Source organism: Suricata suricatta, chromosome 5 (genome assembly GCF_006229205.1).
Source record: "Suricata suricatta isolate VVHF042 chromosome 5, meerkat_22Aug2017_6uvM2_HiC, whole genome shotgun sequence".
Classification (NCBI taxonomy): Eukaryota; Metazoa; Chordata; class Mammalia; order Carnivora; family Herpestidae; genus Suricata; species Suricata suricatta.
Genome location: NC_043704.1, coordinates 61,070,436 through 61,096,912, shown reverse-complemented (window position 1 = coordinate 61,096,912; position 26,477 = coordinate 61,070,436). Strand labels below are relative to the sequence as shown.

Genomic DNA, 26,477 nt, shown 5'->3' with positions numbered 1-26,477 from the left:
ACAAAACCGTCCTTAAAACAGAGTAAAATGGGGCTCACAAGAGTTGTTTTGAAAAATGGTTTGAACAGTGACTAACAGCCAATTTTTCAAACACCGTTGCAGCCATTTCAGGCTGTAGAGTGGACAGTCCACGGGGGAAAAAACCAATAAAGGGAAAAGATCTCTGTCACAGAAAAAGAAACACTAAAAATACCATTAAGACCACTTCCTTCTCTATGCGTCTATCATTGCATTCCACTAAAAGGTGCTGAAAAATATCAACTAAGTTCTACTAAAATGAAGTTTCCAGACAAGCAAGTCTGTAAATAATTAAAAGAATAAACTAAAGTAGAAAAAAGGGAACGGGGGTGGGGTGGGGAGGAGATCAAGTAATTAAAATGTTAAATGTACCAGAAGCAGAAACCTCTGGGAGAGAAAGAACTTGTTCTTCAAAAGAAGATACTTTCCATCCTTCACCAGTAACACAGAATTGATAGTCTGATAATAGAAGCCCTTTTGGTAGGGTTGGTGGGAAGAACACTGTCTTCAAAAAGGCTTCATGAGGTATTCAGTTGCCCAGGGCAATCTGATCAGAGTGTCCTTGTTTCCAGAATTGAGTAAAACAAATCAGGATGAACAACATATGGTTTAATAGTTAACTTTTAGAACAAGGGACAGGAAGATACTTTTATGCCACGGTCCAGCATTCGTTCCAATCTCATTACTAAGGTCTGTTCTGAGAGCATTTACAGCTTTCCGGAGAGTTTGACTTTGGCTGAATCTTGAAGATAGAAATATAACCTTAACAACCTCCTTGTCCTGGAGTCTCCCTTAATACAGGTGAATCTTTGTGATAAAACATGCTCTAGAAGCCCAAGTATTTGTATTAATATCATTGTTAATAATATTACTTCTTTCTTATGTTGGTAACTACCTCTCCATTTTCCTATTCTAGAAATAAGTGAAAGTTTTGTGAATATGCAGAGTTGCTTTCTCTTTCTCAGAGAAAGTTTATGTGTCTTCTTCCAAGTTGGAAATTTGAGATATTTTGAAATATAGCTGTATGTGCAAGTTCAGTCCTGCTTTTTAACACCAGAGACAGAAAATATTTTAGAAACAATCTTTTATTTGACAAATAGGACAAAGGAAAGGATAGAATTGTATGCTTTGGCTGATTCAGTTCTCAGTGCTCAGTATTTGACCAGTGGTCTTTTTATCAAGGTCTCTGCTTATTCAGAATCCGATTAGACTCTTACCCTGTCACTAAGAGAATCTCCCTAACTCTTAGCATCTTCTTCATGTCTCCAAAAGTAAAGTAACCATGGACTAGGATTTAATATATCTAATGAATGGGCCTTGGGTTATAAACAAGTACAAAGGGAAAATAACATCAAAGTTGAAGGCAATTCATGATAAGCACTGAGATGGGGGAACTGTTGGAAAAAATCTGATATGGCTAAACTCAACAGCAGTAACAACAAACAAAACCTTCTCTCTCCAACATCATTTTAAAAGCAACCCAGGAGAGAGGCAATACGTCTGTATTTTTGGTGTATGACCATATGTCTTCATTGTAGCTCTTCTGCCACACATTAACAGTTATTCATCTCTTGTGTTTCTCAAAGATCACCTTTGTGCATGTCTCCAAAGCTGTTCTACCAGTGTTACTATTTCCTCTTTATCTTCTCCTTTTATTTGAGGTTTTTTTTTTTTCATGTGTGCAAAGAGGCTCTTTCTCTAGTCTCTTGGAACACATTCGCCATTTCATTAGGACAGATGGGTGTTTCTATATGATGTCTTTTAAAGTGATAAGATGGCAAGAATAGATTTTGAGCAATATTTTATCAGTATTATGGAAAAATTAGCAACTGTATATTCTATATACACACACAGAAGCAGTATAAAATGCAAATTCCATTGATGTCTGATCTCTTCTGCACTTATATAGTGACTATTGCTATGGCATCTAGGCACTTTATGTTATTTCCTCTTATTATTTACTACCTGATCGTTGCAAAGTGCTTTTTACAATGAGAGAATTTCATTAACAGCCCATTCCCTGTCTTTGTTTTTCTGCACCTTTGCATGTAAAAGTATCAAGCATCTTAGTAGCTGTATCAGATAAATTACAGCCAAAAAAAAAAAAAAAAAAAGAATGCTTCTGACAGAAGCATGGGGAAGAAAACCATTCCAAAGCATAGCCTAAAATCCAGTTTATGTTTATCTTATCCACGTAATAACATTACAGAAATAATTACAGAAACATTAGAGATTGAACCCAAACAATAGATATGCACTTTTATTTCTCATGGTTTCCACCATTGCAGTAATCAGAATTATGAGGTGTGCAAGGGGAGTCTTGTCTGCACTTTAGAAATAGAGAGGTCTGGACAGTTGCACTTTCTTACTGTAGAAAGCTTGGGACTTCTTATTGCTTCCTGAGCCCTTAATTATAAAAGTCGATTCATTTTAAAATTTGAAAAGGTACTGTTAAAATTTTTTTAAGCTAAGAAGATAGAGATTTGTTTATAAAAAGGCTCATTGTGATTATAGATGAAAGTGCGTGGTTGGTACCTTAACAGTTTGATTGAATTAAAATCAAGTTCACTCTGGGGTTTCCTTCTCAGTTCTACTCCTTGCTTTCTCTTTGACTCCAAGCTAATTGCATAACCTCTGGTTGACTTGTGCCTCGTCTACACACTCAAAGTGAAATTCAGAAGTGAGGTTATTAATCTAACTAATGTAGACTATAACATTATTTCTCTAAATATTTCTGTGAGAGATTTTGAGATTTCTGACTTAAGTAGACAGTAATAAAAACTAACAATGTTATACACAAGTTCCTCTTCTCCTTACACAATAACCCTATGGAAGTAGATGCATCAGTCACTTAGAAGGCTTGTTAAAACAGACTACTGGGCCCCCCTCCCAAAGTTTCTGATTCTGAGTCTAGGGTAGGGACTGATGATTTGCATTTCTAACAAGTTTCCAGGTGATGCTGGTGGGAACCATACTTTTAAAATCACTACACTAAAGTAGATGTAACTTAAGTGCAGAAAAGGAAACCGAGGCCCAGTGATCTCAAGTCATGGCAGTAAAGTGGCAGAATGTAGTCAAAAACCTGGGACTTCTGACTTGAAATCTTACTGTCTTTCTATTGCACAGATTTTTCTTTACTTCTACTGCTTTTATGTTTTGAATGACTTTCAGTTGCCTTGAGATCCTCAGTGAAATAGCTTTGTAAAGGAGTGGTAATTGGATCTTTTCCCCTTGGATCTAGTAGCTATTCTTATTGGATTTATAAAAAGAGAAGAAGGGGCCATTCCAAATTTTAGTGAGTTGCTTTGGTATGAAGGGCTTTTAAGGCCAGCCTTATACTTCCCTTTGGGGAATAAGAGTAATAAACTTGAGTCTTCTTTGTGTTCATTTATCATAGCCCATAGATAGATATGAACAGGTTCTCTTTGGTGGACTTGTGACCGTATTCTGCTGTGACAGTGCTTTGTAAAAGTTTCTGCATGCCTATTACTTCTTCAGATAGTCGTGATGGATGAATGTGGTGATGAATACATAGTGGGGAAGGGGAGAAGCCACTGCAGAGAGGTTGAGGACGCTGTTTCTAGTGCAACGTCACCCTGGCGTGGGTCTGTGATCTTCACAGAGGGCAGGACAGTATGGTGCTGTGGTTCACAATCCAGACTGTAGGTTACAGTCACCCAGGGGAGCTTTGAAACAGACACAGATATCTGGGCCCCCTGTGCAAGAACTTCTGATTAACTGTTCTGGGAGTAGGGTCTGAGCAGCTAAAATTTTCAAAAGCTTTCCAGATGATTCTAATGTATAATCTGGGTTAAAAATTACTGGCCTCGTGCTTAAAAGCCTGGGTTTTGAAATTAGAGAGCTCTGAATCCCTAGCTTCATGCTCCTACTCAGTTACGGTGCAACCTTGAACCAGTTATTTAATCTCTGTCAACTTTAGTTTTCTCATCTGTCAAATGTAAATAATAACACTAGCCTTGTAAGATATTTGTGAGAATTAAATGAAATGATATGCTGAAATGTTTGACATAGTTTATGGCCTGTGCTATGGACCTATTTACATGTTAGCCAATGTTATAGTGCACTTTGATTTCTTTATCTCTACAGTGAGGGGTATTTTAACTTATGAAACAGAAGACAGATTATTTTAGGATTCTCCATAAATGCTTGCCTGTCACCTTCTCCATAGAATCTTGCTCCTTTCCATCTTGCCCTTTCACTTCCTAAATATGCATATTTTGTTAGGTGCAGTCTTTGACAGACTCAGCCTTTCTTATTATATTTTACTAACTATTGCCAGTCTGTTCTCCTCCTTCGTATCAATACTAAAAACTTGAAAAATAGAACAAATCCACTGTAATTCCATATGGGGTAATGGAGGTGTGATGTATGGTTGACAAATATGCTTTAAAAAACAAATGGCAAAGCTTTGTAAACATGCACAAAAATATGGCCTTCCGGGTGATTGCTCTGTTTTCTGCTATCACCCACTCTGAGAGTTCAATCATTGATAGCTTTTGTTACAGAGGAGGAAGGGTGCTCACACCCCACTTTTTAAATATTACAGTTTCAATTCCCTTCATCCTCCCTGATTTCCTCCTGTGAGTCTTAAAGAAGCTTTAATACAGTTGAGTAATAAATTTGTTTAATGTTTTATTTATTTTTGAGAGAGAGAGAGAGAGAGACAGTGTGAGCAGGGGAGGGTCAAAGAGAGAGAGGGAGACACAGAATCCAGACAGGCTCCAGGTTCTGAGCTGTCAGCACAAAGCCCGATGTGGGGCTCGAACCCACGAACTGCGAGATCATGACCTGAGCCAAAGTCAGCCAAAGCTCAACTGACTGAGCCACCCAGTCACACCAAGTAATAAGAATTTTTAAAGGTAGCCATGGTTTTTCTAAGCCTATTGGCTTATCTATGTCTATGTTGACTAGGTTATACATTTCAGATTATTTTATATCACCAATTTAAAAAATTAGATTTGTTATGATAAAAAGAAAACTCCCCTTGTTGCTTCCTTAAAATATCCAATTATGTTTTTGGATGGACAGAGAGGAATTATTTGACTGTCCAATAAAAGTACAGATGGTTCCATTTTTCTTGACTCATCTCACAGCACACATTAGTCAGGTCACATGCCTATTTGGGAATTTTTGTAGCACTAGGTCACTTGCTGAGCTTTGGGGCACATAAAAGACTATTTGCCTGGCTTTTAAGTTTGTGGATCTTACACTGTGCCTGGCATGGAGATAGGAAGGACATTTTTTTTCCATTAAGCTTTTTCACTGTGTTTTGAAAGGAAAAGTTGAAGCAGAGTCCCTACTGAGATTTTAACATGTTCCATGGTGGTAACCATAGGAAATAAGGAAACAGAAAATTTTTGGACAGAAGGAAGCCAGGGAGTCCATCTCAGCCTGTCCTCACCTCTCAGATACCAGTTAGATTCTGCAACATTATTTTTATCTAGGTGTATATCTAATGCTTTGTATGTCTATAGCTTGCTTTCCGGCAGAAGGGAAACATTGCTACCAATCATGAAAAAAAAAAAATGCTCTCTAAACCATACTCAGTCCTTCTTTTGGACAAATCAATGGAAACATTCATTCAGATGTTAATAAAGCTAAACCATGGGATTTTTTATTTGGAAAATCCATTTTGATGTTTAAAGGGATTCTCAAAGGGTGTTATGATAGAGCCTATGTAAACTCCAGTTATGGAGAAAAGTACTTGTTTCACACAAAGATATATACACACAGAATAATGAAATTTTTCTTCATTAAATTCAAGGTGCTTAAATTCACACAAGTGCACACACTCCAAGCCCCCACAACACACACATTCTCTGCCTACTCTCCTTTTCCTTAGCTCACCCCCTGCTCTAACCTCCAGGGATCAAAGTATACTGAAATCTAAATCAACTTCCATTTGTGAAAGATCCTCTAATGCCATTTAAGCAAAAGTACTTGACAAACAGACTTATTGGTCTTCTTCCCTGGAAAGTTAAATATGAACATTTTTGATGTGCTTGTGTGTGTGTGTGTGTGTGTGTGTGTGTGTGTGTGTGTGTAGGGTGTTCTTCCTACAGACAACGAACATTTTTCAAATAATTTGGTCTGATAAAGCTCTATTAGTTCATTAACATTATACCTATGCTAATAGTTTCTATTTCCTTTTGTTACACAGCAGTTATTATGAATGAGATTACAGAATCTCACTTTCCATGGTTACATTCACATAGTGAAATATAGCTAACCAAGTAGTAGTCAAGACTATTAGTAATTGTTTATAATATTCAACATGGCAGCGGTTATATTTCTTTCTTAAATCCATGCTAGCATCAAACCTTAAAATGAATTATGGAAATTCCAAATGGTAAGTTTTTTAAATGTGAGCTATTATCTGGTCAGAAATAGTGCTTCACAAGACTGGCATTAGCATCACTCTTACTGCCATTTTAACTGGACCACCCCAGATTGTATAATCCTACAGTAAAATTTATTTTTTTCATAATTCATTTTTGAAAGATAAACATCATCTACACCAAGTATAAATGAAATATCTCAGAGATTCAGAGCCCATAAAATGGGCATTTTCTGTAAAGACAGGAGACAGTTTGCTCAAGGAGCAGGTTAAAGGCAGGGTGGTATAATGTTAGAATGGACATGCTCTAGTTCAGATTCTGCCACTAAATGACTTAAGCTTAGTTAAAGGATTTAACTTCGCTGTGCATCAGTTCCCATGTCTAGCTTAGTGTCAACCTACACCCTCCTACACTTTAATAGTGATCAAAATAATTAAGGTCACCCAGTTATTTTGAAGTGTTCAATATTATATACAAATACAGTCTGTTAATGATCAAGATTTAAATGGAAATTGGGACCAAATCCTTGGGAAAACGTTTCTTGTTCCAACTGTGGAGATTAATTGGGTGATGTCACAGCCTGCATGTTTCGTACAGGTTGACGACAAAGGTAGAGCCAGAGAGAAGAGGCTTAAGCAGGGCAGTGGCCGTGGATTATGGTTTTTAAATTAGTAGGAGAAATGGGAGACCTTGAAATCTTGGAGGAAGCATATTATTTGTGTTATGTTTTGTGAATTCTCCAATGTTCAACTCAAAGGATGAATTGAAAAGGCTTATCTGACAAGGGGAAGCTCTGGGGAAGGTGTAGGGCTTTTGGTATAAGACTCTTCTCAAAGTTAATTCTACCTCAGGAGCTGGCTGCAAATTCTAGGTTCATATCCCTACAGATTCTGACTCCATGGTAGTTCATGGGCGGACCTGTGATTCTTCTTTCTAACTAGCCTATCTGGTGATTGGGTTGCTGATGGCTTTGAGACCACTCTCAAAATTTACTGTCATAGCCATTCAATGCTCTAGCCTTCAACCTATGTGGTTTCTGGTTATGGGGAAAACTGAAGGGAGTTATTTAGTGCTCTGTAAAGCCCTGTAAGACAGAACTCTATTTGTTTTAATGGAGATCCCATATCTTTGAAATTTTCTCTGTTTGTTCTTACTAAATTTGCATGTTTTAGCATTTAGGAAAGAATACAAATAGATCTGTTTGGTCAGAATTTTTACTTAATTTGGCACTATAGGATCTATCGGAATAAGGAGTCTTTTACAAATTTTGTTATTTTTTGTTCTCTTTTTTATGTGTGTGCCCAGCTGTCTTCACAAAAGTAAAATGAATTTTAAACACATAAATGAACAGTTTCATTTAATATGTCTGTTACGTGTTGTCATACGAAGTACTGGTGCCATCTGATCTAACCTCTCTAAAATTTTTGAGTCCATAAGGATAAGAAAGAAATATCCCATTGCTAAGAATTTTATGTCATATGAAAGAAAATCTCTCTCTTATTCCACATATTCAATTTCCTTGTCATTTTACATTATAAATAAATAACAAACCAATTTGGCACATGCCCACCGATTAAAAATAAAAGTTGTCAGAGTGAGAGGGGAAAGACAAAATATGAATTATTAATTATAATATTAAGCAGCACAAAAAAGCTAACATGAAATGAGATCACCAAAAAAGAGATTTTATCAAAATGAAAGTGGGACAATGATATAGTCTCTATCATACAATTTGCATTGTTGCCATTTTAAGCCAGAAATATATTTACCATATCTAGTACATTTATATCAAATTTGATGAAAAGATATTTTAATCATGGCAGAATGATGAAGTTATTTATAGAATAGTAGGATTAAAAGAAAGCTCAATTTTAAAGTCATACTTTAAATTATCATATTGACCTGGTGGTTATATTCACTATAACATCATACTTTTGCATATTATTTTTAAAATGTCCAAATACTGAAAAAAGCAAGAATACTTAATAAGAAGAGAGAATGATGTTTTTCTTTCTAAGATGATTTTGGAAGCTTATATAGCTCACACTGGCATGGGGATGAAAATGTTTTGGTGGGTTGTTGTTTTGTTTCCTACATGGAGATTTCAAGTGAATGTATACTGAGTACTGGTTTACAAATAATAGAGATTTTTCACAGGGAAGAGTGGTTTTTTTCTCAGGAAGGGAAGCTATCAGAGCTTTAATGGAAATACTTCTGACTATGTTTTTCTGAATTAATGTTGTCCAACACTTGTGAGTGACTTAACGTTCCTTTTCCGAAATAGGCCAGCCTTTTGTTTTTAAGACTTGATTTTTGATAAGATTTCACGTGGTTTATAAAATGTATTTAAATTTTATTTGGAAACAATGGCAATTCTGAAAACAATCTGCACGTTTAGAGGAATGTCATAAGAGTTATCCACATAGGTTCTCAGAAAAAAAAAATTCACTTTTTGTTCCCATGAATAGCAAGTTCTGCTTAGTAGTATTTTTGTTTTAACTCTGTAGACTGCTTCCTTGACTTAGGTTCAGTTTGTTAGTCCCATTTCAGCTGGCTTCGTTCATCATGTTAATATTTTATTCTCTCAGGCATAATGTTATAGTACCAGGTCAATTTTCAGTTTTTAACTGAATTTAGTGCTTAAGGAGGTTGAGTGCTTATGCAGGTCCATATCTAGGCACAAAACAAAAAGCCATAAGCCTGCATCCATCTTTGTGGTAAAGCAGCTATTTGTTTTTGTTGTTGTTATTGCCTTCATGAAATATTTTTCAAACAGCTAAATCCTGAGAGTCCTATTTAAGAAAAGCTTTTGTGTCATAGAATACCCTGTCCCAATGTCTGCCAAATGGATTCTAATTTTAATTTATCTTGCCCATGGATTTCTAACTTTGGCTCTTAAAAATATATTATCCTCATTGCTATTTCCATCAGCACCAAGCATGTTTTTCGGCATCCCGTCTCTATTAGTGTATTGCACGAAGATGTTGTCTCCTCAGTGCAGGTGATGCAATAATGAAATACAATGCAGTAAATTTTTTCATTTGTTTTATTTCTCTTTCTTCTCTTACTAGTAGTTTCCATTTGATCAGAGAACACCATTCCTTCCAGTGTTACTGTCTTGTGCAAATATTCATCCAGAAATGACTTATCTGGCTCCTGTAGTCTAAAGAGTCTGTTCATTAAGCTTAGGCCTTGTAAATCATGTAAATTTCATGGCCTTCCTTTTTTTTCCCCTTGTTTCTTTGGGGTTCACTGATTCCCACCATGAACAGCCATTTCACAGCTGCTGTCATCAGCTGCTCTCCCTTGGTGTGATTTATTTTTAATAACATCCTTTTTTGCCCAATTTTGATAACCATTAGTCTCAATAAATTCCTCATAATTTTTAGTTCTTCTTTGAGTTTTGCTTTTTAAGTCACTGAGTAGGAATAAGAAAATAACACAAGCAGTCAAAGCAAAGCAAATACAGTACTACCAAAATGAAGCCCTGCAATCCTATCTGATAACCAGAGTGCAGGTGATGAGAGAACATAGCCAGAGAACATTCTAGAAACAAAGAAAAAGAAATCTAAATAGAACATTATTCTTAAAGGGAAAAACATATAGTTAGTTTATTATGAGTGAAATCATGTCATAGGAAAAATCAGAACAACTGGCTTTTAGGTGCTGAGCAATTTTAATAAATACAGTTAACAGTTATTAAGAGCATTTTATGTGCTAGGCAACATGTTAAACAAATTTCATTATTTTATACATTTGCTTATTTCTTATGAAAAATCTACAAGAATCAACATTTTTATTATTTCTTCCATTTTATGGAAGTGAAAGGCTGAGGTTTAGTCAGCTTAAGTAATTTGCCTAAGGTTTCATAGCTAGAACTGTGGAGCTCAAACAGAAACTCAGGTACATTTGTAACCTTTATCCTATGGTACTTTTCAAGTTATAGCCTTTAAAAAATAAATACATGCAAAATTCCAGTTTGACTACTGTATAATAGAGACAATGAAAGACCTTAAAGTCAATTTATTATTAACTTAAACTTCAGTGTTAAGAAATTTGGAAACATTTCCATAGTAGAGTGTAGTTTAGGTTTGGGGAAATGGATCTTTCAACTCAGGTTTGCTAGTTTCATTCTCTGTAGTGGTACAAAGTCATATATGGCTCACTCTTTTTTAACATGAAATAATGACTGATTAATGCTAGATAGGAAAAAGTCTTCTGAAATCTTTTGCCATAATACATATTGAGTAAATGTAAAATAAATTAATAAATGTCCATGTATTAATAAAAGCAGTCCTTCTTAAATAAAGAAGTTTCCATTGACTTATCTTTTGGTTAGTACTGGTTAAATTTTAAACTAATATATTCTGATAATCTGGCACTCTAAGACCATCTGGTAAATTTCATGTACTAGGTAAACTTAAAACGACTTCTTTTGATGCATGATGTTTTCATGATAATCTATTCCTTAGTGTAAAAATATCATCTTTCGTAAGCTTGAAGGGATAATAACCAGTATATGAAATCTAGTTTGGGCCCAATATATTTCTGCTGTATACAGTGTTCTAAGCCAGCAAGTCACTCAGTTCAGAAACCAGAAGCATGAGGATTGTACTGCCTTGAATTGGAGGGTTCATGCAAACTTTTGGGTCCAGAGATTTTTCATATTTCTTTTAACAACAGAATCTTCTTTTCAAAATAAGTATGATTGGAGCCTTTAGATATCAACCAATAAGAGTAGTATTTTATTTAACTCGTTTTATAAATTAAAAATATTTATCATATAAATATTATGTAAGTCAACTACTAAGAATATAAAGGTGAATATGCAAAGAAATGGAAACTCAGCACTGGATTATTATATTGGAGACACACATCAGCAGTGGCAGATACCAATGGGTTTTTGTTTGTTTTTGAACAGCTGCCCTTCAGAAAGGGCCTTAATTTGAGGCCTACAAGAAAACTAGTTAAACTTATTATACGTACTTATCTATTAGCAACACATCAGTCTCCAATATGTTTTTTAAAATTACACAAATACATTTCACTTATCCCCCAGCCCATCTTCCCTCCAGCAACCCTCAGTTTGTTCTCTCTAGTTAATTGTCTACTTTCCAGTCAAATGGGAGATGGGTACTTGGAGGACACTTGTGATGAGCACTGGGGTTTATTGTACGTAAGTGATGAATCACTAAATTCTACACCTGAAATAGTGCACTGTATGTTAACTAGCTGGAATTTAAATAAAAACTTGAAATAGGAAGTAAAATAAAATAAAATTACATAATACATTTAATTTGCATGCCATTTTTATCACAATTATAAATTTACATTTTAATTAAACATTTAACTGCTCAGTCATCTCTTTGTAATCATCTGTTTGTGAGCTTGGGGACCATGAAGCATAGTTTGAAAACCACTAATTTTATTCAAATTTTTAGGAAATAACCTTATTTTTTCCTTTCTGTTGCTCAATTATTTAAGGACAATTCTTTCAGGCTGCTTTTTTTTGTGGGTTTTGCTATATTTGAATTCTTTCTTCAGCTAGAGGTTAAAGTCCTAAAGGGCAAGAATCTTGTTTTTGTTTCTTTGCTTTGTTCTCTTCATGAAACTAATATTACACATTGTGCATAGACAGGGGGTTTGTTCCATCACTAGTTATCATCTGTGCACACTAGAGAATTTGCAACAAAGGGCCCAAATCACAGTCTCAACCCCCTCTTATCTATCACTCTGCTTCTACTTCTGTTCCTACATGGTGATGTTGATAACAAAAACAGTTCAGTGAATTCTCTGGGCTTCCAGTTTTCAGAGCTTCCAAGATGGGGCTGTGAATTAACAAATTGTGGCTTTTAGAGGGTGGAGCTTTGAAAGAATGAATGGTGGAGTGGTAGAACAAGGTTCAGGACCTTCTGATGAACTAGAGCAAAGGGAAGGAGGGAAAGGAGGTTTGGAGGTAGAAAAGAAGTGAAAAGGTGAGGTAAATGCTAATGTGGAAGAAGAAAATATTTACATGCTAGAGGCAAGGTAGTTGTTGTACTACTAGTGCCTTCTTTAAAAGCTTTGAAGCTTGCAAAAGAGTGACCAAAAATCAGATTGACTATTTGGGCCCACGAATAAAAATCAAGTCCAAAGAGAGAATGTGGTATAAGCTGTTAACACCAACCAAATGACATCAGAACTAGAACAGAAAAAACCTGTATAGAACCCAGAATACTCTGTTGCTTTTCATCCTTCCAAAAGTTTTGGATATCCAGGTAAGCTTAAACATTAGGGAACTCCCCAGTATGAAAGTCATGCCTTACTGAGACCACTACTTGATGAGCCAGTGACGAAAAGAAAGCAAATATAGTATGTTGTGAATCCACAGAACCCAAACTAAGTCTGTGTTTACAAATAGGTAACATTTCTACTAACTTACTTGAAAAAGATCATTTTTTATAATATAGGTGTTTACATGAAACCAATAAAATGTCTTGTGTGTATTAGAACATTTTGCTTTCATGTGGTTTTACCTCCTCCTCAGTGTCTGTTGAAACATTTATTTTATGTTCTCTATTTCATTCTTGTTGCAGCATTTATATATGATTTGTTTGTTACTTTATCAGTTGATCTTGCCCTCCCCATATGCTCATGTCTGACTGGCCTAGTTTCCCACATTCAGTATGTGATCTCTAGCCCTTCTTAAATATTAATTAGTGTAATTGAATTCCCTCCAGTATTTCTAACCTCAGGCACCTGAATCTTAGTGTTTTTCTTAGAAGTGATTTGTGCATTTAGAGTCCAACCTGCCTTCCCATTTCCCATCCCCCAAACAACTTTTCTTGATTAGGTAAAGGTCGGGGTACATGCCTGCCTCAGAGAAGGTCTTCATGGGGAAAAAAAAAAGTACTATATATCACAACCTTTCTCAGTTAAAGACTGAAAAATACAAAGCTTCCTTGAATCTTTGGCAGAGAAAATCATCCAGAGTGAATAAGAAAAGGATGTAACCCTGTCCAGGTGCACAGCTAGAAGTCAACAACAGAAGCCAGGCAGAGCCATGCATAGAGATGAAAGCAAAGCCTTACCTAATCACAGCCCATTCTCCTCTGCCAATACACCAAGGCCCAAGGACAACACCTTAAGTTCTCCCTACTCTTGTAGTTTGCAGATGTACTTCTGACCTGCATGCCGTCTCTGGATCCAGTCCATGAATACACATGAGTGACTCTATTCCTTGGCAGGAAATATGAAAAAGGAAAAGGAGAAAAGCCTGGAAATAGGGCTGGAGAACCATAAACCAGTGAGAAGATTTGTCAATAAGATGACTAATTACTGCCATTCATATCTGAGGAGAAGAAAAAAAAGATCACTAGAGATGTAGAAAATATTCTGACTTTTAGAAAGTATAAGAAGGTAGTTTATAAGGACAAACAACATGATGTCAGTCCTGAGCAAAGGCCTAGAATGTATTATTAAAACAATAAAGCATAAAGCAGTGGTTTATGATTCCCCTGGAAGAAGTGGTTCTATCTGGAAACCAGAATGGCTTCAGTGAAAACAGTTCTACAATATATGATTTGATCTTGCCTGGTTAGATGTAGAGATGGATTAGTAACTGGTTGAATGACCACACTGTCAAGTACAAACAAATGGCTCAATGTCGTACTAGAAGGGAGTCCTATAGAATAGTTCAGGAATAACCTAAGCCTTATCTTGGCCACCATTTTTTTTCAGTTACTGTGATGAAAACACGTCCATCAGAGTTGCAGATGACATGAATCCAAATACATAGAAAAGTTGTTGAATTGAGTAATCAAATTCCAAAGACATCTCAGAAAGCTGGAGCAATAGGATACATCTAGCCAGAGGAAAATTTTTAAATGGTTAAATGCCAGATTTTGTCTTCATATTTTTAAAAGACTGTTCATGAGCTATCTGGGTGGTTATATGGCTTAACGAGTCAGTATAAGAAATCTACATCTTCAGAGGAAGGTGATCAGGATGATAGGGAAATGAAACGTGGGATCCAAAGAATGGGAAATGGAACTGGGATTGTTTAGAAATTCATGAGGAATGGGGACACCTGGGTGACTCAGTTGGTTGAGTGTCCAACTATTGATCTATGCTCAGGTCATGATCTCATGGTTTCTGAGATCTAAGCTTCATATTGGGCCCTGCACTGACGGTGTAGAACCTGCTTGGGATTCTCTCTCGCTGTCTCTCTCTGCCTCTTCCCTGTGCTCTCACTCTCATTCTGTCTCTCTCCAAATAAATAAGTACACATTAAAAGAAAGAAATTCACAGGGCACCTGGGAAACTCAGTTGGTTAAGCGTCCAACTCTCAGTTTCAACTCAGAGCATGATCTCATGGGTTCATGAGTTCTAGCTCCACATCGGGCTCTGTGCTGAAAGTGCAGAGCCTGTTTGGGATTCTTCTCTTCTCCCTCTCTCTCTCTGCCCTCCCCTCCACTTATGCTGTCTCTGTCTCTCTCTAAATAAATAAACTTAAAAAAAAAGAAATTCATGAGGAATGAATATGAGAACTATGTTCAAGTATACCAAGGACTGTCACATAGAAGATAAATTATGTTGTTTTCTATGACTCTAGGTAGAGCACAATCCACTGATAAAACATACAAGAATAAATATTCAAGTCAATATAAAAACTAACTTTTTAACACTTTTATATGCTCAAAGCTGGAAGACAAAAAATAATATTAGTATGGAGGACAAACCTAGGTTAAATCTTGGTTATGCCACTTATTGATTCTGTCTCTTTGAGACATGTTCCAAATGTCCCATAACCTGTTTCTGTACCTCATAAGTGGATTTAACCGATTCCTACCTTGCAAGTTGTAGAATTTTGCACCTTTACTAGTTTGCTAGGATTGCCATACCAGAGTATCATAGACCAGGTGGCTTCAACTATAGGAAAGTATTTCTCAGTTTGGGAGCTTGGAAGTCCAGGAATTGAGGTGTCAGCAGAGTTGATTTCTCATGGGGTCTCTCTCCTCGGCTTGCAGGGCCTTCTTCTCCTGGTGCCTCCTCATCCCAGGTGTCTCTTCCTCTTTTATGAGGACACTAGACCTATTGGACTAGTGCCCTACTCCTGTGGCCTCATTTAACTGTATTTATCTCTTTAAAGTCCCTGTCTCCGAATAAGGTCATATTGGGGGTTAGGACTTCACATGTGAATTTGGAGATTGAGGAGGGGTCATATTCTGTCCCTAACAGTCCCTAAAATCAACCTGTATTAACTCCCTGAGACCAGGGTATTTGAGCATGGACAGCTAATTTGAAAGCTTGCTTTATAGGGTGTTAAAGCCTTAGATAATTGTAATCTATAATTTTAATGAACTCCAACACTAATATTTTGTCATTGTAAAAATAAAATCTCCAATGGAGCGTCAACTCTGAAATTCTGTATTGCTTTGAAAATGCTCAGTTGAAAGGTGGTTGTTCAATACATACAACAACCTTCTTTAATAAATGTTTTCATTTACTATTTGAAATTTCAGTCTAATTTCACAAATATTTACTCATATGCAAGACCTCCCTTAACTGCTTCAACCCAAATTCCCAGGATGCATTCTAGGTGAAACCTCTGTGTCTTTTGTGGGAAGACATTGCTTTGCCAAACCTTAAATGCTCTAAGTCAGAAGTTGTGCATATGTAAGTGAAGGGTGAATGTAACTATCTTAAAACAAAAAAACAAAATAGGAAACTTGTACAAGTAAATGCATGTAAAAAGCAAAAATTGTACATCAGCTGTACACGTAAATTCATGCAAAAAGTAAAAATAACAAGAAGTATGTTAATTTATTCCAAAGGTTTCAAAGTCTGAATCTACAGCTTTGAGACTTTTGAGTTCAGACAACAAATTATTTATTTTGTTCATACATGTTATTCTGTTATTTTTCATTTTGATATGCACAGCTATTGACTCCATGCTTAGAAACTAACAGTTTAAAGTTGAGCCTGGGCCGGAAGCTAGCCTTTGAGGTTGGTTAGTCTTTTGGTTTTTCTTTCCTGTAATGAGTATTTTCATGGAAATAGGGCTGTTTGTCCCTTGTTTCTGTGGATAGTTGGAGTTACCTTTAAAAGCCAGTATTATAAGCAATGAAATAATACATTCTCTTCTTTTTCTTCGACAGACTAAGTATTGTACAGTAGCACATCTTCTCAAGGAGTATATACCTTTTTTGTAAGATAAACTAAAAAGAAACAACAAACCTGAACACTAATACTGGTTGTAACAATTGGCAGTTGAACCTGTCTCCCCTTGAGAGGGCCAGTTACTGTAACTAGACATCTACAGCTAAGAGTAGGGTCTGTGGTTTGCGAGGAGCATGTCAGCTTGAGCTGGATTACCCACATCCCAGCCCCTTAGCCCTGCCATTTTGACCTCAGGCAGGTATCAGGTATCAGCCTATTTCATGTTATGTAAAACTCTATATTTGGACTTCTTTTTAGGTCTGCAAAGTTTGACCCAATGTAATTTATTTCCTTCTTTGATCCTTAATTCTTTCACCTTCTGATGTGTATAATACTAATCCTTTCCCTACTTACATATCCCACGGGATTGTCAAGACAATCAAATAATATGATGTTTGTGAAAGTGCTTTATACACTGTAAAACACTATACAAATGCTATTTCTTTCTTCTGATGAGTGGATGGGGATGCTTAACTAGAAATGGAATTGGGACCAGCCAGGAATTAACATTGATGCTGTTTCCTAAGAGACGTTAGAGGCCTCATGTTTTTGTCTATTTAAATTGCCTGAACTGATCTGTAAAATGAAGATCTTTAACAAGAGGCATTAAAGTTTATTGTCTGTTTTTCTGTGGTACTTTCCAGGGAACATAGAAAACATTTTTTTTCCTTTTAATTTTTTCCCCTGTATTATTGGACTGCTATTCTTGAAAATACTAAGACAAATTCTTATCCTTTGTAACTATGGGGATCTGGGCCCATGGTGCTTACTATCATTATTTCTGTTGTACTTGTGGTAATTGTTGTTATTATTATTAATTATACTTCATAATTATATAGCTTCTTATTTTAAGGAAAGATAAATGGCTAGAAAATAAACAAGCTGCCATTACAGAAAGATTTTTGGAGTTTAAAACATTTTAAATCACTTTTGACTTTTTTTCACAAAGACTTCTACCTGAATCTTCAAATAGAACATTTTTTGGTCCACCACTGAAAATAAAATGCTAACTAGTGCGATGGTGCCCTCAGAGTCATGGATGAGAAAATAGTGCCAGAGCATTTCATTTCCTCTTTCTGCCTTTTAAAATGTTTCTTAAAGTATACTTACTAAATAGTGGAAATATGATTAGAAGAAAGATGTTGAAGCAGGAGGTGGCAATACTTAAACAGTGACCTGCGCCTAAGTAGAGAGGTCTTGTTGTCCCTGGTCACTCCTGATTGCCCACTGAAGGAAAGAGAAAGTTGAAAGGTGACCAGAGGGAGTTGAAAATAGCTTGTGGATTATGGGGCAGGCAATCAAGTGTAACCCAAGTACAAAATGTGTGGCATGGATCATTAGAGGCTCTTTGGAATAAAATGCCCACCCACCATCTTTAATCTCTTGGCTCTATTATTTTCAATTCTTGAATAACCTTAATGCTGAGGAAGTGTTCTCTAAGTTTCTAGGCTGGTTGGCCTGGGATCCTTTGGGTCACAGGTCTCCTCATTCCCACAGTTAAAGACCTGAATTCATTAGAGAGATGAGGAGGTCAAAGTAAGCATTTGTTTTTCCTTGAGTAACTTCCATGTAAGTGCTTCTGTGACTTGATATGCAAGTGAGGATGAAATTTTACAGGAAATAAGGTATTCAGTTATTCAATTATTTCTTACCTAGAGGAAAACCCTCCTCCATCCAACTGTCATCTTCTAAAGCAGTGGTTCTCAAAGTGACCAGCAGCATTTGGACACCTGGGAATAAGTTATAACACAAATTCTTAGGCTTCAGCCCAACATACTGAATGGAAACTTTGGGGTAGAGTACAGCAGTTTGTGCTTGAAGAAGCCATCCAGGTGATTCGGATACATCATAAAATTTGAGAACCAATGTTCTAAAAAGATGTTGAATTACACTGGGAAAATATTTGAGCAATTAAAAACTCTACCAAAAAAAACCCCAAAAAATGACTTTTGGAATTTAGAACTTTCTATTGTTTTACCCCAAATTATCTTTTATAGTTTTATTGTAAACTAATTCACAGTTGTATCCTAAACTATTTAATACTTTTTATCTCTGACCTGCCATTCATATCAACATCTATCTCCCATCCTAAAATGATCTTTGTCACTCTTTCTAGACAAGTTTTTATTCATTCTGAATTATCCAACTCAAATACCATTCCCTGCAATAACTTTACTGGTCATGTCAACGTTCTCTTAGTTTTGGTTTTCTTAGTTCTCAGTGTCTGTACTGTTTCATGTAAGTCTTATCGACGACATATCTTGGACATCTCTTATAATAAACTGTCAACTATTACTGTAAACATCTCATTTATTCAGGATCCACTGTGGGAACTACAGCCTTCTCAAAGAAGTCCTGTGCCCTAAGTTTCTGAGATCTTAAGTAGCTTACCTTAGCTCACATGGTATGTATTAAAAAGAAGATTCTCCTTTAGCCTTACACTTAACCACTGGGCTATATTATCTAACAGCATTGATAAACTTTTCTCATATTGGTATCTTTTTTTTTTCTCCCCAGCTTAACTGTCTGCCCAATTACAATTAAAGACCACAATTCTCTTGTCTTTATAAGAACTTTTAGAATATAGAGAATTAATGCACAACTGTTGGCATATTATATTACAAATTCTAAATGTATTTCTGGAATTTGGCTTTTTCTTTAGAAAATTTTGAAAGTGAAAGTTTTAACATTTCCTCTTAGATCCAGAACACTCTCCACTTATAAGTTGAGTATCTTTATTTTAGCAAATTAATTTATCAATTGCATTTAAAATATTCAATTCACAATTGTGCATTGATTTTTATCAACAATTTTGATAAATGCATTTCAAGAATGCTTTATAAAAATGCCTTTAAAGGAGGAAATAGCTACTTTTGTTATTTAAGGAATTTACCAATTTTCTGGAAATTGATTTTTTTGTAAGAAGAACAAGGATGAGTTGAAAATGAATCTGACCCCTTGCCTGTATATTTTTATGTACCTCATGGTGATGAAAAAAAATGAAGATAATATTAGCAGCTAAGTACTAGTTATATTCTGGAAGTGTATTTCATTGAAGAAAAAGGTGTTGTTTTTGTTTTTGTATTTGTTTTACTCTGTAAGTATAACATACTCTATGAACATGTTGTATTTGCACATAACCTAAATTCACCTGACTGAATTCTAACCTAAGAAAAAGAAAGCATAGCCTATACCTGGTACAGGCCACATTGCGTGACTATTCAGGGATAAATATTTGGCCAATTTCTATTCCTTTATAGCTGTTTCATAAACATGAGGATCCTTGATCCTAAGTCAAAGTCACGTGGATGATTGCTAAAGTGCATTTTCCTGGATCCCGCCCCTGCATATTGACCTACAATCCCTAGGATTGGAACCCAACAAGTTGCATGTGTAACAGTCACTGCCAGGTGATGGGAATGCACAATTAAATTTGAAAAGTCATTCTTATTTGGATTGATTCCTTTTTTCTTTTCCCTCTGGGGGATCAAATCTTCCAGAAAACTGAGGAATGGGTCTCAAAACTGACGTCTTTTAAGCAGAGAGCCTCAGTGACAAACCTAAGTTATTATTATATTTGTTTTCAACAGGCTTTTATTCAATTCTGATACTTTATTTGCTAGGGACTCTTATGTAAATTAATCGATTCAAAACCCAAATCATTCTGTGATATAAGGATTTTGGCCCCATTTTAAAGATGAGATAATTAAGGCTTGGAGAAGCAATTACCTTTCTGAAGGTCACCCAACTAGTAATTGGATTCACTTTGACTCCAGAGTGTGTGTTCTTGAACTTCAGAACAGGAGTGATTCACAATTTGAAATCAGATCTTTTCAATCCTGCTTTTCTCTTTTTAAAAAGACAGCTGCATAGTAAAGCTGACAGCAGCTAATTCCAGGTTTGTGTCCAAACTCTGAGATATTACGATGTTAGTCCACAGTCATCTTACATTATTGGTTGGTAGCTGTGGTGTTATCATGTGACAGGTTCAATCAGTAAGCCATCACCTTCAATATTATCAGATGGATCAATGGAAGCATCATCAACATAAACCTGCCTGTTTGATAGTCTTCCTTGACTTCTATTGTTCTTAAGAGACCTGATATATATTCTATGCAAAGGTTACTAGAAAAAGGTTTTTTATCATTTTATTAAGGGATTTTCTACAACAATGTCAGGCTTCATTTCCCTCAACAATGCTTTGTTTTGATAAATCTTTTGCAAATACAGCTGGTACATCTGTAGGACTGACTCAATGGTTTTTAACCTTGGCAGCACATTCAAATCACCTATGGACTTTTAAAAATACACAGATGCTTGGGTCTAACTCCTACACACACTGACTCATGGGGTGTGGAGCGGGGGCTGGACATAGATTGTTTGTAAAACCTCACTCACAAGTCCTTGTAGTGATTGTAGACATGTAGGATTATGAACCAGTGATCTAATTCATTACTTGATAAAGAATTTGAGAATATCTTATATACTAAAAGAACAATTGAAGGGAGCAAAATTCCTCCATAAGTCCTATGGTGAGTCCTTGGAAATAAAAGTGGAACTCGTGAGCAGCTTGAGAAGCTGTTACTTGGGCTATCCAGATATTCAGATTTGACTCTCAGATAATGAAAAGGCAAGAAATAAGAAGCCATTAGAGCATGTACTAAGTGGAATTTGAGAAACCATCTGTAAGATGCTGTGGGGTTTGGAAGGACCTGTTCTTTTTAATAGACATTTTTGTAATAGAAAACAGGGTAATGGAAATAGCAGCATATTTTAATCTATCTGTATTTCCTTCAGATAAAAATAAAATAAAAGGGAAGGGCATAACCTTGCAAATGTATCTTGATCTGATATTATTTTTGCAAGTTAGATATGGGGCCACCAGCCAGCCCAATTTAGGGCTAGCTATCAAATCAGAGCTCACTCTTCAAATCCCAGCACTAATCGAGATGATAAAGAGCTACCTTTCGATTAATCCTCCTCTGGACTTTAGACGAAAGATACTGCGGTTTAATTACTGAGTGAAATTCACTTTGTCTGATCTGCCTGTCTTTGCTGTAATGTAATCAGCATCACCCCCATCTGAAACATGGGGCTGTGAAGTCCAAGGACCTGTGTGATTGGAGGAAATAAAATGATGCTCAAACAACAAGCAGCCGCAGTGCAGTAATTATTCAAACCTTGTTTTCATCTGTATGTCATTCTCCTATTGGCTTGTCATGACAGCAACTGAGAAAAGGATGGGGGAGCGTGTGATTGAAAGGGAGATTGACCTGAAGGATCAGACCAGGTGTGGGAGGGAAGAGCTAAGCTATATAAAATCTTAAGGCTAATTAAACTTGGTTTTTCTTTAATATATATCCCACTGGCTGCTCCTGATCCCACAAGTCCAAGCTAAACCATTCAGCTGATATGTCTCTCTGCAATTAAAATCTCCCCTTCAGTTGAAGCTCTATAGTTTTTACTTCTCTGAAAATAATTTACTTTTCTGTTAAAACTGGCAATTACTTGACACATTTTTTTCTATAAGTCTGAATGTAGTTTTTGTCAATTAAACTCAGTAAGAGAAGGGGTTGCAGATTCTTTTCTGTCAGAGATAGTGGTCTTTGCAGGCATCCTTTCTAGGTTTGCATGGACCTGCTGCCTTACATATCGGCACTGAATCCAGAAAGGTACCTGGATTCTCTGTGCACTGTTACCCCCATCTTATACAAAATGTTTAAAGTAAACAGTAGTCCTTTGGTTAGAGAGTGGCTGAGCCAGGATTTGAACCAAGATTTGTCTGACTCTGGGCCAACCTCTTTTGACTCTACTCTCCTTCCTCCCTTTATTCTCACTAATTTATGGTTAACACCCCTCCAATTGACTCTTTTAACACATTGCTAAGCACCTCCTATATGCCAGATGCCGTGTTATACTCCAAATATACATTAGTGAAACTTGGAAGGAAGAATTAGCTAGTATCTATCTTCAGAGGCTTTTAAGTTTGGTGGCTCAGTTGCTTTTGTGACTTCTTTTGTATAGTGACATTTTTTAAGTTTGTTTGTTTTGAGAGAGAGACAGAGAGAACCAGTGGGGGAGGGGCAGAGAGAGAGAAAGAGAGATAGAGGGACGGGAAGCAGGCTCTGTGGTGACAGCAGAGAGCCTGATGAGGGGCTTGAACACACAAACTGTGAGATAATGACCTGGGCTGAAGTTGGATCCTTAACCGAACCACCCAAGTGCCCCTGTATATTGACATTTTAAATCCAAAGAGCAATTGGACCGTTAAGAACAAGTGCAAAATATGAAGTCCAGAAGATCTTTTTTATTTCCCTGGTTTTTTTTTCAAGGTATCATAGTTCTAACCATTACCACAAATTTTCAGAACCAAAATTCCCAAGAATCTTAAGTTCTTATGACTCATAAAATGTCAATCATCAAGTCCTATCAAAACTTGCCATGTAGTATCCAACATCAAGACGCCTAAACATCAAGGTTAAGCAGGCAAGCTCTAGAATCAGATGACCTGGGTTTGAATCCTGGCTTTAGCACTTATTAACTGTATAACCTTGAAAAATTTGCTTAATCATCATCTTTAAAATAGAAATAATACAGTGATTTGCCTTTTAGGGTTGACATGCCGATTAAATGTGTTAATCTACATAAAGCACATAATCCAGTGCCTAGTCCATAGTAGAGCCTTGATAAATATTATCCTTTCTTCCTTTACAATGTCTCTAGAACATTTCATTTATTTTCTATTTCTACTGATGCTACCAAGGTCAAAGATTTATCTCCTAGTACCTGGGTTACTGCGGTGGCTCTCCCTCTCTCTTTCTCTGTCAGTGTGTCCAGGCTCTGCCTGTTTCAGGTTATTCTGTCTACCGTTCCCTGTTACTTACACTAAAACACCACTGTGATGATGCCAGTGTCCTACTTATAAGCCTTTAATAGACCTCTTTTGCCTCCAGAATAAAGTGGATTAGTCAGCCCAATATTCAAGGACCCCTTCACATTCCAGGCCTAACCTATCTTTCCAACATTATTTCCTATTACAATTCCCGCTAACTTGTTTATGTGTTGCTCCCAAATATGTCTTTCAATTTTCTGCTTCCATGCCTTTTCTCATGCTCGTCACTTAACCTGAATCTCCTTATCACTTCCTGAATCCTACACATTTTTCTTAGTTCAACTGTATTTTTTCACTGTAGTGAAGCTTTTCATTGTCAGCCTCAATATAAGAGGTGGTTTTCTCTAAATCCCTATTCTGAATACTGAGTTGCCTTGTATTGCAATTATTTTTTGACATTATCTCAATAATTAGATATTAAGTACCTCAGACATAGGTCAGTGTCTCAAACATCATTTTTGCCCAGCGGCATCCAAAGAAACCCAAACATAAGTGCACGATGAATATATGCCAAATGAATAAGAGGTCTCAATGTAGAGTTTCTTCCCTGCTCTAACCACCTTTTCTTTCTGACAAATCACTTTGAATTTTATCCTTTATCCGTGGTGTCTGTTTGTGCATATTCTGAAACTTCTGCCTCCTTGCTCCCCTTCTCCGATCACTCACTTATAATGCCTTTCCATGCCCCAGCCGTCACGCTGTCCCTTTACTCATCATCTTCACTTACAGGTGGTACTGGGCTCTGGTTCTTCTGTTCTAGTTCATTCTGTACTGACTACATCATCGCTAGAGTGATACTTGGTTATCTCTAGAACAGAGGTGGTAGAACCTGCTCTTTTTATTTTTGAGAGGTGTCAGAAATGACAGCATATGTATATAGATATGACAGTATTTAACAGTATATGACAGCATTTTATAAACTGCAAACAGCTCTATAACTATAAGGTATAGTTTATAGTGTCTGAATATTTCAAATAAGCATGTGTGCATGTATTAAATATATAATTAAAAATATCCTGCACATTGTTGGAGCTTGGAGTTGAGGCCTATGGCTGGCTGATGAGCTCACAAGTATAGGTCGTGTGCTCTCTAAGGGGTAAGTCCTTTGCTGACACCACAAGGGTCTCTGGCCCAGTGAATGGAAATCGATAGTAATTCTTGCTACAAGTACAAAAAAAAATTAAGACAATATCAACAGTAAGGTTTGATGAACTGTGTCATATTTATTGTATCCAAATTAGATATCCATGTGTATCTAAGGATTGTTCCTTCTGCATTCATGGATCTCCTCTTTTTCCATCTAATCCCACCCCTCTTTTGAGCAACTCACATTCTTTAGCCTCACTTTACCTATAGGGCAGATAAGACTCTTCCTTAAAAGACCTTCACTAAAAAGAGTCTTTTTAATGACTTTTTTTTAAATCAGCAAACAGGACTTATCTTTAACAGACTAATAGGAAGAACCTTAACATTTCCTAACCACCCCTGGAACAGCATGAAAAATGAATTGATCCTATCCTACAGCACAGTGATCAAGATTGTGCAAATTGTCTGACCATGTGGATTTTGAAATTTTCGAGCCAAAAACCTAACCAGAGGACGATATTTATGATTACACCATTCAGACATTGCTCCACTGCCTAGATCCAATTTTTCCTTCGATGATATATTTCTATTAATTAGGAGATGAATTGATGAACAGTGTTAGTGACTTAGAACTTGAAATCACAGTCTCTAACAACCTAGTACTGCACAGAGACATGTCAACTTTATTTTATTATTATCAGATGGAAGCAGGACAGGTAGATCACTCTTCATTCCATGATTTCTAATGGTAAAGTGGGTCCAGAATGTTCCATAGGAAGTTCAGTGGCCGCCAGGCAATATGGGCCAGACAGCCTTATTTTGGATAGCTTACCTATGTTGGTTTAAAAAAAAAAAGTGTCCGTATTGTTGAAGCACATACTTGTACTGTCCCTGAATTCCTGTGGACATTATTAGTGGATTAATATTCCCATGAATTTTCTATTCTATGAAATCTGACCTCATTGCTCTAAGTTTTGAGATTTTTGATGATAAGCAGTAGGTGTCTTCTAGGCTCCTTTCTTGCTTCCTCCTTCATCACTCCCAAATCTACACATCATCCAGCTGCCACCAGAACACTCCCTTGCCTAAACCTGTCACCATCTTCCAAGGGGATCTGATATACCAGAGGCAGCAAAATCTTTACTCTTTTCTACTGGCCTTTTGGCTCCTCCTGCTTGTTTGGAGTTTTGAGTTAAATTTTTCAAGTTAATATTTAACTCATGAGATAACTGTTTACAAAATTGTTGGTTGGCAATCAGGGATTTTTTCCCCTGGATTAACATGGTTAAAGTTTAACTTAGTGGAACAGCTCATAAAAAAATAATAAATGCATGTATATAATTAAATAAAAGTGTTAACTCTGGGAATTTTGCTGATATGTTTTCATGACTTAAAATGGAATATTTGTTCTAATCTAGATAAAATAAAGATCTTGGTTATAGGCCTGGTAAACTAACTGTAGAAGAATTTAAGCAGAAAGAAAAGCCAGAGTCTACTGCTGGGTGGCAAATGGCATGCAAATAATGAGAACATCTCCCCCGCCCCTTTTTTTTTTCTTAAGAAAATACCCTGTATTCATGTTCTTGGTAATATTATATTCAAAAGAAGTTGTTGGGATTCTCTCCAAACAGCATATTTCCTAATTTTAGGCTTTGATCAGCCCTGTGCTATCTTGTGATATTTTGTCATATCAGTGACCTTATATGTTACAATGTTATCAAAACTTAGAGACAGATGTGTTGGGAAATGACTCTGTTCAGATATTGTTCTTCAGCCATATTCATAAGTCAGAAACGACTGTTTCTTCTCCTGAGATAAAGATGAACTCAAGCTTCATCTGTTGATTGCTAGTGCATATCTTGTATTCTTATGAGAGATCTTCATGCTTTTGCTAGGGTTCATGGGTCCAACCAAGAACTGAA

At 36.3% G+C, this 26,477-nt stretch overlaps 1 long non-coding RNA gene and 1 other non-coding gene across 2 annotated transcripts in view; both read left to right on the top strand.

Annotated features, from left to right (window-relative positions):
- LOC115291765 overlaps nt 1–26,477 on the top strand; it is a 597,304-nt gene that overhangs the window by 354,727 nt on the left and 216,100 nt on the right. The window lies entirely within an intron of this gene.
- Nucleotides 24,485–24,638, top strand: LOC115293076. Its single transcript, XR_003909337.1, has one exon. It is a non-coding gene; the product is annotated as a small nucleolar RNA SNORA62/SNORA6 family (small nucleolar RNA).